Source organism: Emydura macquarii, unplaced genomic scaffold, assembly GCF_026122565.2.
Source record: "Emydura macquarii macquarii isolate MOO-44397 ecotype Brisbane River unplaced genomic scaffold, CSIRO-AGI_Emac_v2 contig_2246, whole genome shotgun sequence".
NCBI classification, from domain to species: domain Eukaryota; kingdom Metazoa; phylum Chordata; order Testudines; family Chelidae; genus Emydura; species Emydura macquarii.
This window is the reverse complement of record NW_027132383.1, coordinates 662,313-675,907: the sequence shown is the minus strand read 5'-3', so window position 1 is coordinate 675,907 and position 13,595 is coordinate 662,313. Positions and strand designations below refer to the sequence as shown.

Here is a 13,595-nt window from a genome sequence, read left to right as displayed (position 1 = left end):
CATTCTCGGTTTCACATCTTCACCACTTTTGTTATGGCAGTATCAGCTGCTGGCTACTGTTGGAAGTCAAATGACAAACCTAGATTGACCCGTATCCTAGTCTAGAATGGCCTGAGTTCCTAGCCCAGTTGTTTGACAGCTAGTCTAATATACTGCTCCAAAGCAGTCCATGGACTGAGGGCCTGTTGTGCCATTTCCTCCATTTCTACCTGTGCTCAGCACGTTTGTTCTGTAGTAAGGAGCAACAGGGATAATCTGGCTGTCTATTTTAGTACTTATGTGGCCCCATCATTGTAAGAGCCGAGCCCCTCCCAATCTGTAATGTGTTTATCTTTGCAATCTCACAGAGGTGTTGTGAAGCGCTGTTCTCATTGTACAGGTGGGGAACTGAGGCCCAGAGAGACTAGGTGACTGGCCCAAGGTCACACTGGGCACTTAGGGCAGGACTAAGTATTATCTAGACCATCCCTGACAGGTGTTTGTCTAACCTGCTTTTAAAAATCTCCAGTGATGGAGATTCCACAGCCTCCCTAGGCAATTTAGTCCAGTGCTGAACTACCCAGACAGCTAGGAAGTGTTTCCTAATGTCCAGCCCAAACAGTCTTGTTGCAATTAAGTCCGTTGCTTCTTGTCCTGTCTTCAGAGGTTAAGGAGAAATTTTTTCTCCCTCCTTCTTGTAACAATCTTTTATGTACTTGAAAACTGTTCTCATGTCCCCTCTGTCTCCTCTTCTCCAAACTCACCAAACCCAGTGTTTTCAATCTTCCCTCACAGGTCATGTTTTCTAGACCTTTTTTATTGCTTTTCTCTGGACTTTCTCCACTTTGTCCACATCTTTCCTGAAATGTGGCACCTAGAACTGGACACAGTACTCCAGTGAGGCCTGATCGGTGCAGAGTAGAGCGGAAGAATTACGTCTCGTGTCTTGCTTACAACACTCCTGCTAACACATCCCAGACTGATGTTTGCTTTTTTTGCAGCAGTGTGACACTGGTGACTCATATTTAGTTTGTGATCCACTAAGACCCCCAGATCCCTTCCGCAGGACTCCTTCCGAGACCGTCATTTCCCATTTTGTATGTGTGCGACTGATTGTTCCTTCCTAAGTGGAGCACTTTCCATTTGTCCTTATTGAATTTCATCCTATTTACCTCAGACCATTTCTCCAGTTTGCCCAGATCATTTTGAATTTTAATCCTATCCTCCAAAGTGCTTGCAACCCTCCCAGCTTGGTATTGTCCACACATTTTAGAAGTGCACTCTCTATGCCATTATCTAATAAAGCTTAGCTAAGTCAAGTGGTTAGTATATAGCATTTTTGGTGGGATAAGGTTGAGTTCTGGAGAGACAGATTGATGGAGAGCCATGAGTGTTGGAGGGTGGATATATACATTAATGTTACTATACTTGGGTCTGATTTGATAAAAGGCGAGGGCTTAATTTTAAATATTATTTAAACACTGAGAAACCTGTGGTTAAAAAGAGAGCTTAGGTCATGTGAAATTAGGTACAGGAGGGTTACTTGAAAGGCTAAACGGCTGAAGGTGAGGGTAGCTCAACTGTCCAGACACTGACCAGAGTGGAATCAGTTGAAGGGAGGCATTCCCGGAATATGGCTTATGGCTTTGTTGCCTTGCATGGTTGGGGAAGCAACCCATAATTTTAGGAGGGTTTTTCCCTCTCCCCACTTGGTCAAAGGAAACAGCCCGGGTATGATAAACAAGAGAGAATTTGGTGAGCAGTTGGGGCCTGCTGATTACAGTGTAAACAGAACTGAAATGCTTCTCTCACTGTGTCTGAAAGTGGCATTTCGGCAGCACGCCCAAAACCCCGGACTTCACAGAAGTGCAAGATGAGGTGAAGGAAAATCTTTGGAATCGATTATTGTCCGAATTAACTCTGGAAAAAATCAATCTACATCTAATTTCTCTTCCCTCCCCTCCCCCCCCCTTGAAAACAACCCAAAAGAGAGCAAAAGCCCAAGGATAATGAAATATTTAAAAGGCATGCTGGCAGTCAGTGCAGTTAAACAAACCCATAAAGAAGAGGATTAGCGAGCGAGAGAGCCTTGAATAGGCACAAAAATCCTGTCAGCAGAAGAACTGAGCAGCCTCGAAAAGTTTTAAAAAGGTGCCGAAATTAAGAGCAAATGGCAATATCTCAACAAAGAGTAAACACCCTCCCCCCACCTCCCGAAGCTCACATGCAGACAGTAAATGGTGTGAGAGAGAAAATTGAGAGTGGGAAATTAGGGGTAGGCTGGAGAAGTAACAGTGGTGATGATAAATGCTTACGGCACATCATCTCCGTAGGTGAAAAGGGCGGAGATTTAGCTTAAACCAAGGATTAGCTTCCCAGGGCCTGCCGATGGGAAATGAAGAAGTGTGCAGATAATGCCAGAGATGATGATGTTGAGGAGGTCAGAGGGGCGGAAAGTTGATGAAGCATCGTTTCCAGGTAATCTGCCTTCTGAGAGCATTAAAGAAGTCTGGCCAGCACTTTGGGAAGGAAGCTTTAGCTGGCATTTTCACAACTTAGTCCTGTTCAGAACAGATACCCCGTGGCTGGCTACACAGGCAGTTACTGTACAGTGTCTTCCCTGCTGCTGTCTCTGCACTCACACACGCTGGTTCTTATTTGTTTTAAAAGCACTTGATCCAACCTGTAAGCTGTTGACCCATCATTTTGCTTCTGTGTGGGGGAAAAGGGATGGGGGAACTTAGTGAAGGGGGAAGCAGAGGGGCAGAGGAAACTTCAGCCAAACCGCAGCATGAGCTAGGTTTGCTGGGAAGGGTTGACACGCATCTCAAAGAGCCTCAGTTACTGAACAAGGTGAGTGACCCTCTCTTTTCTTACTAGATAGTAAAAAGGGAATTGATGGACTCTGCCATGGGCTTGGTGTGTGTTTCGACAGCTACCCCAGGACTTGCGTTGTCAGCCAGTACAGTGAATGGTAGGGGGAGTGGGTGATCTCTGGTTTGGGGAAACACAACAAAATAAAGGTCCCTTAGTTTTGTCCCAGCTGTTCTGAAGGGCTCTCTTCCTCCTGCCATTTGAGCTATTCAGTTTATAACCCTGTATCTCTATCTCTTCAACTCTCCTTTGGAATGCAGCCATACTTGCTCCTACTCAGAAAGGGTGAATTCCATTGAATATCAAATTCCTTCCTTCAGGACAGGTGGGGTTGTCAAGCTGCAAAATTATATTTATTTGTCATGTATAAGACTCCACACATTTGCTGAAACATCTGGATAAGAACATAAGAATGGCCATAGTAGGTCAGAGCAATGGTCCATCTAGCCCAGTATCCTGTCTTCCAACAGTGGCCAATGCCAGATGCTTCAGAGGGAATGAATAGAACAGGCAATCATCCAGTGATCCATCTTCTGGCAAACAGCAATCCCTGTCCATATGACTAATAGCCACTCCTCCAGGAACTTATCTAGCTCTTTTTTGAACCCTGTTATAGTCTTGGCCTTCACAACATCCTCTGGCAAGGAGTTCCACAAGCTGACTGTGTGTTGTGTGAAGAAATACTTCCTTTTGTTCATTTTAAACCTGCTGCCTATTCATTTCATTTGGTGACCCCTAGTTCTTGTGTTATGAGAAGGAGTAAATAACACTTCCTCATTTACTTTCTCCACACCAGTCATGATTTTATAAACCTCTATCATACCCCCCTTAGTCATCTCTTTTCCAACCTGTAAAGTCCCAGTCTTATTAATCTCTCCTCAGATGGAAGCTTTTCCATACCCCTCATCATTTTAGTTGCCCTTTTCTGTACCTTTTCCAATTCCGATATATCTTTTTTGAGGTGGGGTGACCAGATCTGCATGCAGGATTCAAGATGTGGGTGTACCATGGATTTATAAAAAGGCAATACAATATTTTCTGCCTTATTATTTCCTAATGATTCCCAACATCCTGTTCGCTTTTTGGACTGCCGCTGCACATTGAGTGGATGTTTTCAGAGAACTCCAACACAATGAGTCCAAGATCTCTATCTTGAATGGTAACAGCTAATTTAGACCCCATCATTTTATATGTATAGTTGGGATTATGTTTTCCAGTGTGCATTACTTTGCATTTATCAACACTGAATTTAATCTGCCATTTTTTTGCCCAGGCATAACTTTTAAAAGTTTATTTGAGAGCTTTTCAGTTCCCCTTCTGTGGAAAACACTCTATATTTTGGGCTATCAAAGAGATGGGAAACATTCTTGGCAGTTTAATAACTTGGAATTTACTTAAAGTGGGTTATAATTTTGCCTTACGATTCTGCTCTTTGTCTGAATTTGATTGGGTCAGTATTTTGCCTCCTCCAGTCCTGGCTACAATTAGAGTTATGATAAAATTCTGACGTGCTCCTACCTGCAAATCAGATGGGCCACTGATCTTGTGCTGTGCACTGGATTAGCTAATCGGTAAAGCTTTAAGCGAGCAGACCCTGAAATCTAAAGAGCAGAAGGGAAAAGGAATCACTTCATGCAATACGCACTGGGAGCTGGTGCCACAGGTCTCACGTTCAAGGCAGTGGTTTGTCAACGTTTGCCTCAGACAAGAAGCCAAATACTGAATTTCAGGAGCTAGTTAATGCTAAACAAACCAGGCAGGCTACTGCTTTATCCAGGAATCCCTCCCTTTTTAGCCCTCTTGCCACACTGTGATCCTTTCATTCCATCATATCATCTACCACCACTGTATGCAGCAATGGACAAGTTACTGAGTATTATTTAGTCTGCATTATTCACTGTCTGACTCTTTATGTGCTCCACCAGCCTTTCCCCTCAGGCAGCTGGACCATTCCAATTCACTTTTGCCATCCAGGCCAAACAGCTCCTTTTAAACACTGTAGCAGGTTAGAATTTGGTCTTGGGGCTATATCTACTCCAGCCCTATACAGTCTCAGTGGCCAATCACAAGGCTGCCAGAAGTGATAAAGCAAGTCATCTGTCTCCCTAAGTGAAAGGGAAACCAGTAGCTTTCCTGCTGCATGTCTGCAATCCACCTCATTACCAGGGAGACGGAGAGTGGTAAACTTTGTGCCAGGCACTTTTTGTACGGGCAAGCAGAGGAGGGGTAGGTATGCGGGTTTCTTTATGCTGAAACCTCAGTTGAGCACACAGGCAAGAAAAGGACTGGTCTGCCCAGCTAAAAATGGCCATTATATCGCAACCTTCTAGAGATCCCTGTGTTGCCTTAGGAAAGAGACTGCTGTACCAGGGCCAGATTTTGCTCCTACATCCGTATAGCCCTGCTGACCTCAGTGGTGGTTGCACAAATGGAACCGAAAGCAGAGTCTGGTCCATTCCAGTTACCTGCTGCCATAACGCTGAGGCTGCTCACCTGTCCCTCGTTCTGGATTCCCTATTTGTGAAGGGATGATGGCAGCCATCATGTCTGCACTACACTGCATTTCATCCACCTTTTCCCCTTTCATCCGTCTCACAAAGGAGCATTAAACTTTTATCAAATTTCAGGAATCCCTTGCAGTTTTTTTCAAACGGGAGTGTTGAGGCTGGTAAGGAGATCCGCTGGGGAGTGTGAGAGAAAGACCTCTCCTCCTTTGTCCTGGAACAGTGCTTCGTAATTGATACAGCAGCTAAAACACCAGAAACCGCTGGAGCCTTGTCTGTGAGAAAGCTCTTGCCAGTGCAGCTCAACTGGTGTGAACCCAGAAGGAAGTTAATTCTGAAATTCCCTTGTATAGATGTGGCATCTGTCAAGGCTGTATTCACCGTTTAATCATGTGTTTATATGTTCCCTTCTTGCTTCTGGCTTAGCCTCCCTTGGTTGTTGTTTATTTGTATTACAGTAACATTTAGGAGGCCCAGTCATGGATCAGGGCCCTATTGTGCTAGGTTCTGTACAAACACAGATCTCGGAGAGTCCCTACATCAAAGACCTGACTGTAAGTGTAAGAGGCCTCCTCTGAGCTCAGAGAATTTGGTTTCCTTCCCTATGGAGTGCCCTGCAATATTAGAGGCGAGAAGCCCCTAGTAACTCAGTACAGATTGTTTATTGAAGAAAGTGGCAAACAGAACGAACATCAGGAGGACCTGACTAGCTCAAACCACTGCAGTAAACATGCCGAGCTCCCTCCCAAGCCTAGTTACAGGGGGACTGTTAAGCGACATGAAAGCTCCTGGAAGGTAGGGATAGGATACAGAAGAACCTAAACAAACTGGAGGATTGGGCCAAAAGAAATCTAATGAGGTTCAACAAAGAAAAGTGCAGAGTCTTCCACTTAGGAAGGAAGAATCCCATGCACAGCTATAGACTGGGGACCGACGAGCTGGGCAGCAGCTCTGCAGAAAAGGACCTGGGGGTAACAGTGGACAAGAAGCTGGATATGAGTCAGCAGTGTGCTCTGGTTGTCAAGAGGGCTAATGGCATATTGGGCTGCATTAGGAGGGGCATTGCCAGCAGGTCACAGGAAGTGATTATTCCCCTCTATTTGGCATTGGTGAGGCCGCATTTAGAGTATTGTGTCCAGTTTTGGGCCCCCCACTACAAAAAGGATGTGGACAAGTTGGAGAGAGTGCAGCGGAGGGCAACAAAAATGATGAGGGGGCTGGAGAACATGAGTTATGAGGAGAGGCTGAGGGAACTGGGCTTGTTTATTCTGCAAAAGAGAAGAATGAGGGGGGATTTGATAGCGGCCTTCAACTACCTGAAAGGGGGTTCCAGGGAGGATGGAGCTAGGTTGCTCTCAGTGGTGGCAGATGACAGAACAAGGAGCAACGGTCTCAAGTTGCAGTGGGGGAGGTCTAGGTTGGACATTAGGAAAAAGTTTGTCACTAGGCGGGTGGTGAAGCACTGGAATGGGTTACCTAGGGAGGTGGTGGAATCTCCATCTTTAGAGGTTTTTAAGCTGCGGCTTGACAAAGCCCTGGTTGGGATGATATAGCTGAGGTTAGTCCTGCTTTGAGCAGGGTGTTGGACTAGATACCTCCTGAGGTCCCTTCCAACTCTAATATTCTATGATTCTATGATCTCAGTCGTTTTTTTATTGCCTCACTGAGGAAGACGTTAATACTAAGATTGATCATTCCTGTCCAGGTAAAGCCCTCCTTTACTGTTCTGTTATTCCTTGCAATAATACTGAGGACCTGGGTAGGGGAATCCACTCCTCCTTCCATTGAAGGACAGGAATGTCACACTTGCATTGTGCTTTTCATCAAAACACCTCAAACATTCGTTTGCTAATGGAGAAATAATTGTTTAATTTTTACATGTAACCCAATAATAACAAACCTTTGCATTTACATAGCACCTTTCACCCAAAGTCCTCAGTGTGCTTTACAGACACTAATTAACTACCCTTCTCCATGCCCGCCTTCCATGCAGACAAGTGCCTAGCACCTTTGAAAATCAGGCCTTTGATGTAGGTGCTGATGTATATATGGATTTGGAAGCCTCACATTAAGTGCCCAAATTTGAAAATTTTGGCCAAAATGTGTCTAAGGTCATGGAGGAAGCGGGTGGCAGAGCCAGTCTTGTATCTGATCCATCAGACCATTATTTTCCACCCTTCTAACTGTCCATTCACCTTTCAGAATGTCACACTCAAAATACACATACGGCAGAGTTCAGACCATGCAAAGTAGCGATAACGCTCAAATACAGTACTGTGGTTCTGATAGTCACAGAAATACTTTATGAAGATAGTATAGTTATCTTTGCGTATGTCCTGAGACTTACATTTTACCATGAAATCTTAATATAGCCTAGTCTGTAGTTGTGTATGTATCTTCAAAGCTTTCTTTCCATTATCTGGTTTGGTAGACAAATTTATTCCAGTTTTCCCATCCTGGGATCAATGGAAGAGTTCAGCGTTTTAGGAAGCATTTTGGAACTATTATGAACAGAATCACGATAAACTTTAATGCACCGTTGGCTCCATTGCCAATTGCCAAAACCTGAAGTCCCTGGAAATCGTGCATCAAAATATTGGCCCTACTTTCCAATTCTCTGATATGTGCCTTCTCTAAAGCTTTCCCCTCTTACAGTGCATCCTAATTCTGTATGGGGCACATCCTTCTACATCTGTTCCTGTTGGGAAAGACACTGATTTCATATGCTGTGATGTCCCCATTCCAAATCCAGGGCTGTGTCACTGCAGGATTAAAGAGCAGAAGAAACTGGGTTGAGCTCTTTAAGTACGCAATTGTTCAGAAATAGAAGGGAAGATGCAAGTTAGTGACCAAGTAAACTATTTGTAGTAGGCCCCATCTACACAGCTGATTTGGCATCTAAAAAAACTGTTTTCAGCTATAGCGTAATGCTGCTCTGTGTGCAAAGCATAACTACATCTCAAGCTGTTCTTTCAGCATTTTAACAACACAGTGACTAGTCTGAAGTGGTTAAGATGTTTTCTAAAGTTATGTCCAGTCCACACATGCTAGCTGAAAAGGTTTTTCACACCTGCTGAATTTGTGGTATTCTGATAGGTTCTTAAAGAGCAATTGTGCTCTCACAGTGACTGTGAAAGTGGCCTTTTGGGCTTCCATCTTTGTGTCTTGACTCCAGATCAGATTTGCTCAGTTTAGAAATAAAAAGATGCTCCTTCCTAGTGCCAGCTCTGCAAATTCAGCCTGGAATCTGAAAGCCAAGCTGGGTTCTTGCTGGCTCATGCATTATTGCTGTTAGTAAAAATATTTGTGATTGGAACATACGTAACAATTTCTGTTGGCTGATAGACAAGCCAGAATAGACTGTTGCTCCCTCCCTTAATGTGTTGGATCTTCGGGCCTAGTTGGAGTAAAAGATAGTAAAAAAGCATATGTGGGCAGGAAAGTCATCAGATCTGACCTCTAGGCTGTATCGAAAGTGCCATTTTTATATAAACCCTCATCTGACTGTCGTGACATTTTGATGTTTTCTCAATAAATGTGATTTTCATTTGAACTAAAACAGGATATGACTATAAAGGGTGCAGATTCAATGAGCACACTCTGTGCGTGCGTGTGCGCGTGCTTTCTCTTTTGTTTGTAAAAGGTTCATGGGGAAAAACATGCACATAAAAATGCTGAGCTGGTAAACAGAGTCACCCTGCAACTTGGTGTCACCCAGTGCGTGTTGGAAACATGCCAGTCAGAAACAAAAGAACCTGGAACCTTGGGGTCTTCTTGACGATTAAATTTCATTTCGTTAGTAGCCACCTAGAAGAGGGGGTGTGCAGAGATGATTTCAACACTGCCTCAGACAAATGAGTGTGAATTGGGCAGCAGGTTAAAACAATCTGCACCCATATATGTTGCAGCTTTAGATGTGTGTCTAATTGGACAAGCTGATTAAGTTTTATTTGCTCGCAAAGAACCTTGCCTCTGCTCTTTTCCACATCTAACGCAACAAAATTGAGGCACTTGGGGAATTTCCATGTCCCATTGTGGAAATGGGCAAGAGGTCCTGGAAAAGTACTATTTAAAAAAAAAAAAATTCTAAAGGAGAAAAGAGCAACCGCGGCACAAGATTGAAAGCAGCAGAAACAAAATTAAGGTTTGACTTTGTCCGGAAAGCAGCCCTGACCCCAATCTATTAAAGAACTGCTGCTGGTTACAGTTAAACCTATTGGTAATATGATGGAATTGAAGGTGCACAGAGGCATCTGTAGCAGGCAAGCTGATTTCAGGCTCTCTCCATGTGGTGTTTAGCTGCATTCCTTTCTGGGCTTCATCCCCATAAAGTCCCCTGTCCATATTTACCCACTTGCTGCCCTTTGTTAGATACTATTGAGTGAGCCCCCACCCTTCCCTGCAGGAGGCAGACTGAAGCAATGGCCAGAACGTGATTCATGAGAAATGCCCCCTTTTGTTGTATCTAATGCTAGCTGACTAGAGCAGGAGTGAGTATATGCAGTACATACTTGAGAACACTAGAGGGAGCATAGCGGAAAGAAGGAGTCAGAGCAAAACAAGATGGCAGATCTGTGATACTTTTGGAGCACTCAGACTTACCCAGTGGAGCGCATATTGGATATCGCAGCTTGAGGGCTGCACCTAATTTACCTCAATTGGAACAGATTGCAGCCCCTTTCATCTATAAAACAGAAGGGCAGAGGATGGAGATTGCAGTCCCAGCATGCAGTGCTCCATTTTGCTCCCATCAGGATGCAGATTTGCAGGCTGGGATCTTTAGTCATGGGCCTGACCTGTGTATTAAAGACACGGAAGTCAGTTGGCTGGATTTAGCCTCTTGGCCATGCCAGAACCTCCTCTTGGCCAACCGTGCGAGCTTTTAAATCCTTAGTTAACGCCTCTGTCGAGACCTCGCAGAATTTTCTAAAGGTTAACATTTGGCATAGGCTCCCACACCTGGGTGTCAGAAGAGATGGTTTCTAGTCCTTCAACATCTTCCCACACATGGAAACAACTATGAATGAAGCAGTTATTTCAGTACTGTCCACCCTAAACAGTCCAAAATCATGAACTGGGACTAGGAAAATCATGAGTCATGTTTTTAATTTGTTCTTTTTATTTGCCTTTTGAATTGCAAGCTTTTCTCTGTAACCACGAAGACTAGAAAGTTCTCTTTTTAATTTTAATGAAGGCTGAGATTGACCATCAGAAGATTCCAAGAGCTGCAGTTTTATGGAAAACAGGAAATATCAGGAGACTCAGAAATAAAATCACGATAATTTGGCAACCCTGCGATTTTTTCCCACACTCTGGAGGAGAGAGGAAAAATGTGTTATTTCTAAATACCTGGATGTGTTCCAGTATTACACTGATAGGTGCCGGATAAATACCTATATAGATTCCCAGCCCTTCCACTGGTTAACTGTATCACATTGGGCCTGCCACTTCCTCTCTGTGGGCCTCAGTTTCCCCATACAGAAAAGGAGGAGGCTACTTCCCTCCCCTACAGTGATATTAAGTAGTCAAGACTCATTACCGTTTGCAGAGCACTTTGAGATCCTCAGCTAGTTGGTGCCCGAGGAGGATGACTAATAACAATAATAAACATGATTCCAGACCCAGCCAGGGGAACTCCATGCTCGGGTGAAAGGAAGGGGAAGAAAAAAAATTCTGAGCCAAGCTGTCAGCTTCCGTAGCAGGGAAGAATGCATTTGAAGAAAGTGCACTATCTGCTGGTTGTTTACCATCTCATTTTAGAAGTGCTGAGTGCCACAGAAATGCAGTTTCCACATTTGCACAGATGATAAAGTGCTCAGCACCACAACCAAGCTGATGATGTCACCGAGGGCTTGTGTGAACAATCCATTCTCTATTTAGCTCCTTGGATTTAGGCCAGCACTTGGAGTTTTTGTTTAAAAAAAGAAACAGAAAAAGGTTTAAAAAGCTGAAGTACTTTCACCACAACAAGCCCCCTGTTCTGTCTTCTTATTAAGGTCTATTAGTTGCTGCTCTGACATGCAGAGACACTTTCTGCAAATGAATTGCAGGCTCTGTGTCTGCTCCTATTAAAGATTGCCCTCTCCCCAGTTGTGCCTGTTAGTGCAATACCTGAATTTTTGCTCTGACTGATTTTGTGAGCACAGGGGCACTGTGCCAGCCCCTCAGTCATGGAGACAGCACGGTCTATCAGTGAGCTCACGGCGCTTTGTTCTAATCCCATCTCAGATGCTGGCTGCCTCTGATTTGGGGCAGTTCATTAACCCCTCTGCTTCCCTTTCTGTAAAATGGGTGTAATGCCTCCTGGGGGGTATTCTGAGGTGGCTAAATGGATGCAAAGCCCTTTGAAGAAGCAGAGTGCTGTGTAAAGGTGAAGTGTTTTTGTTATTAACTCTGAGCCATCTTGCAAAACGCTGTAGTCCAGTCTGATTTGCCTTTCACTGCTCATCTGTCTCTAGTACCACCAGCGAGGTGTCCAGCCATGCACATGGGTGCAGGAAATGCTTAACATGTAAGAGCGCAGCACTACACGCTCTCCGCTAGCAGAACTCCAGGTGAAGTCAATGGGAGCTCTGGGCATGAGCTTTCCAGCTCTTGGCTTGCGTTAGTAATATAAACGGGTCCACATCTCTTCCCAACCACTGCCACTGTCTGTACTGCATCTCTTCCTAGCCACTGTCTTTCACACCTGCAGGAGGCTGGGTACTGGGCAGACAATCCGGCAGCCAGATGTGGAAAGAAAACCCTTCAAATTCTTACACATTTCAGTCTTGGGACAGAAGTCTGATGAATTGTGCTGGTGTTGGAGTGAGGAAAGAGGCTTTTTAGAAGCTCCTAGATACACTAGGAAGAGCTGAAAGTAGCGACAACTGTACGACCCTCAGCGATTTTGCTTTGCAGAGCCTCATGCAAACATGCTTTGGTGCCACTTCTGCTGGGATCAGTCTTGCCTCCCAAGCCTGCAGTTCTGCTTTGTATTGATCCCAGACTACGGCTACACTGACAGCGGCAAAGTCGCCGCCGTCAGATTGATTTCTCTGGATCGACTGAGCAGTCAGTGCAGACCCACTCAGTCGATCCAGAAATCGACGTACTAAGACCACCTTCACAGGTGGCGTAGCGCTGCGTTGACAGGAACGTGGTTCCCGTCGGCGCGGTGCAGTGAAGATGGCGCGCAGAACAGAAGCAGAGAAGTCGACGGGAGTTGCGCAAGTTTTTTGCATAGCTTGCGTAACTCCCGTCGACTGCCGCCGAATTTTGGGGGTAAGTGTAGACAGGGTCTCAGAAGGGTTTAATCAGGGTCTGCTGACAGAGGGCTGCACCCGACTTACCCAGTCAATGCTGAGTGCTAAATTGTGCTCAGCATCCTGCCAGCCAAGCTGATTTCTCACAATCTTATTCCAATCCGATGGGATGTTGTACTAGAAACAGTCCCCTAGATTGCAAGCTCTTGCGGGCAGCGACTTTGTCAGCTTAATGGTCTATAAAGCGCATGCAATTCTGTAGCGCATCATAAATAATAATCTCACGGCTGGATATGGCCTGATTTAGAGTTTGCCCTGAAATCCTGAGCGTTTTTGGGGGCTTGGGGGTTTCCAGAGCCGTAATGTTAACAGCCTTGAAACAAATAAGGGTTTTCTATTAACCTCAGGTGTGTTTCCATCGTAACAAAATGGTCCGGAACGTAGTTTGTATCAAGGACGTTCATACTCCTCTTACAACTCACTGAGGCTCAGTTAGGTCAAGAAGAAGGCAAGGAGGAGGCAAAGAAGTGGTTGCTTGGCTATAATGGTAGCTTCTACCTTGTTTAGTCATTACCTTGTAGGGAGTGAGGCCTCTCGCTGCCCGGTGAGTAAAATAAATTAGCCCCAGCAGCCACTACTGCTGATCGTCTGAAACAGTGGAACCCACTTAAATGAATAATAATTAAAGAAATAAATTTCCTCGGCACCAACCTAAAAACTTTTTGTTCAGCAATAAAGCCTGTGCCCTCTGCAAGGAATAGCTGGCTGCCTGAGAAGTAAGGCTGCCTGTGCAGCAGAAGGGAAAAGTACAATGATAATGTGACCTATTAAAGGAATCATTGTGATTAAAAGAATACTCTTCCTGGGTGCCAAGGTCATGCATTAAACAGGTTTAGCAGAACAAATTATGTTTAATGGTGCAGAAGTACCGTACGGGGCAGGGATGAAAACGCTGCTGTTTGGTGGGAGCTGCATCAAAAGCTCTTTCCCTTTA

General features: G+C 44.7%; 1 protein-coding gene across 2 annotated transcripts in view; it reads left to right on the top strand.

Moving 5' to 3' along the window:
• The window catches only part of ZC3H3 (zinc finger CCCH-type containing 3), a 318,307-nt gene that overhangs the window by 194,338 nt on the left and 110,374 nt on the right, over nt 1-13,595 (top strand). The gene's annotated exons all lie outside the window — the stretch shown is intronic.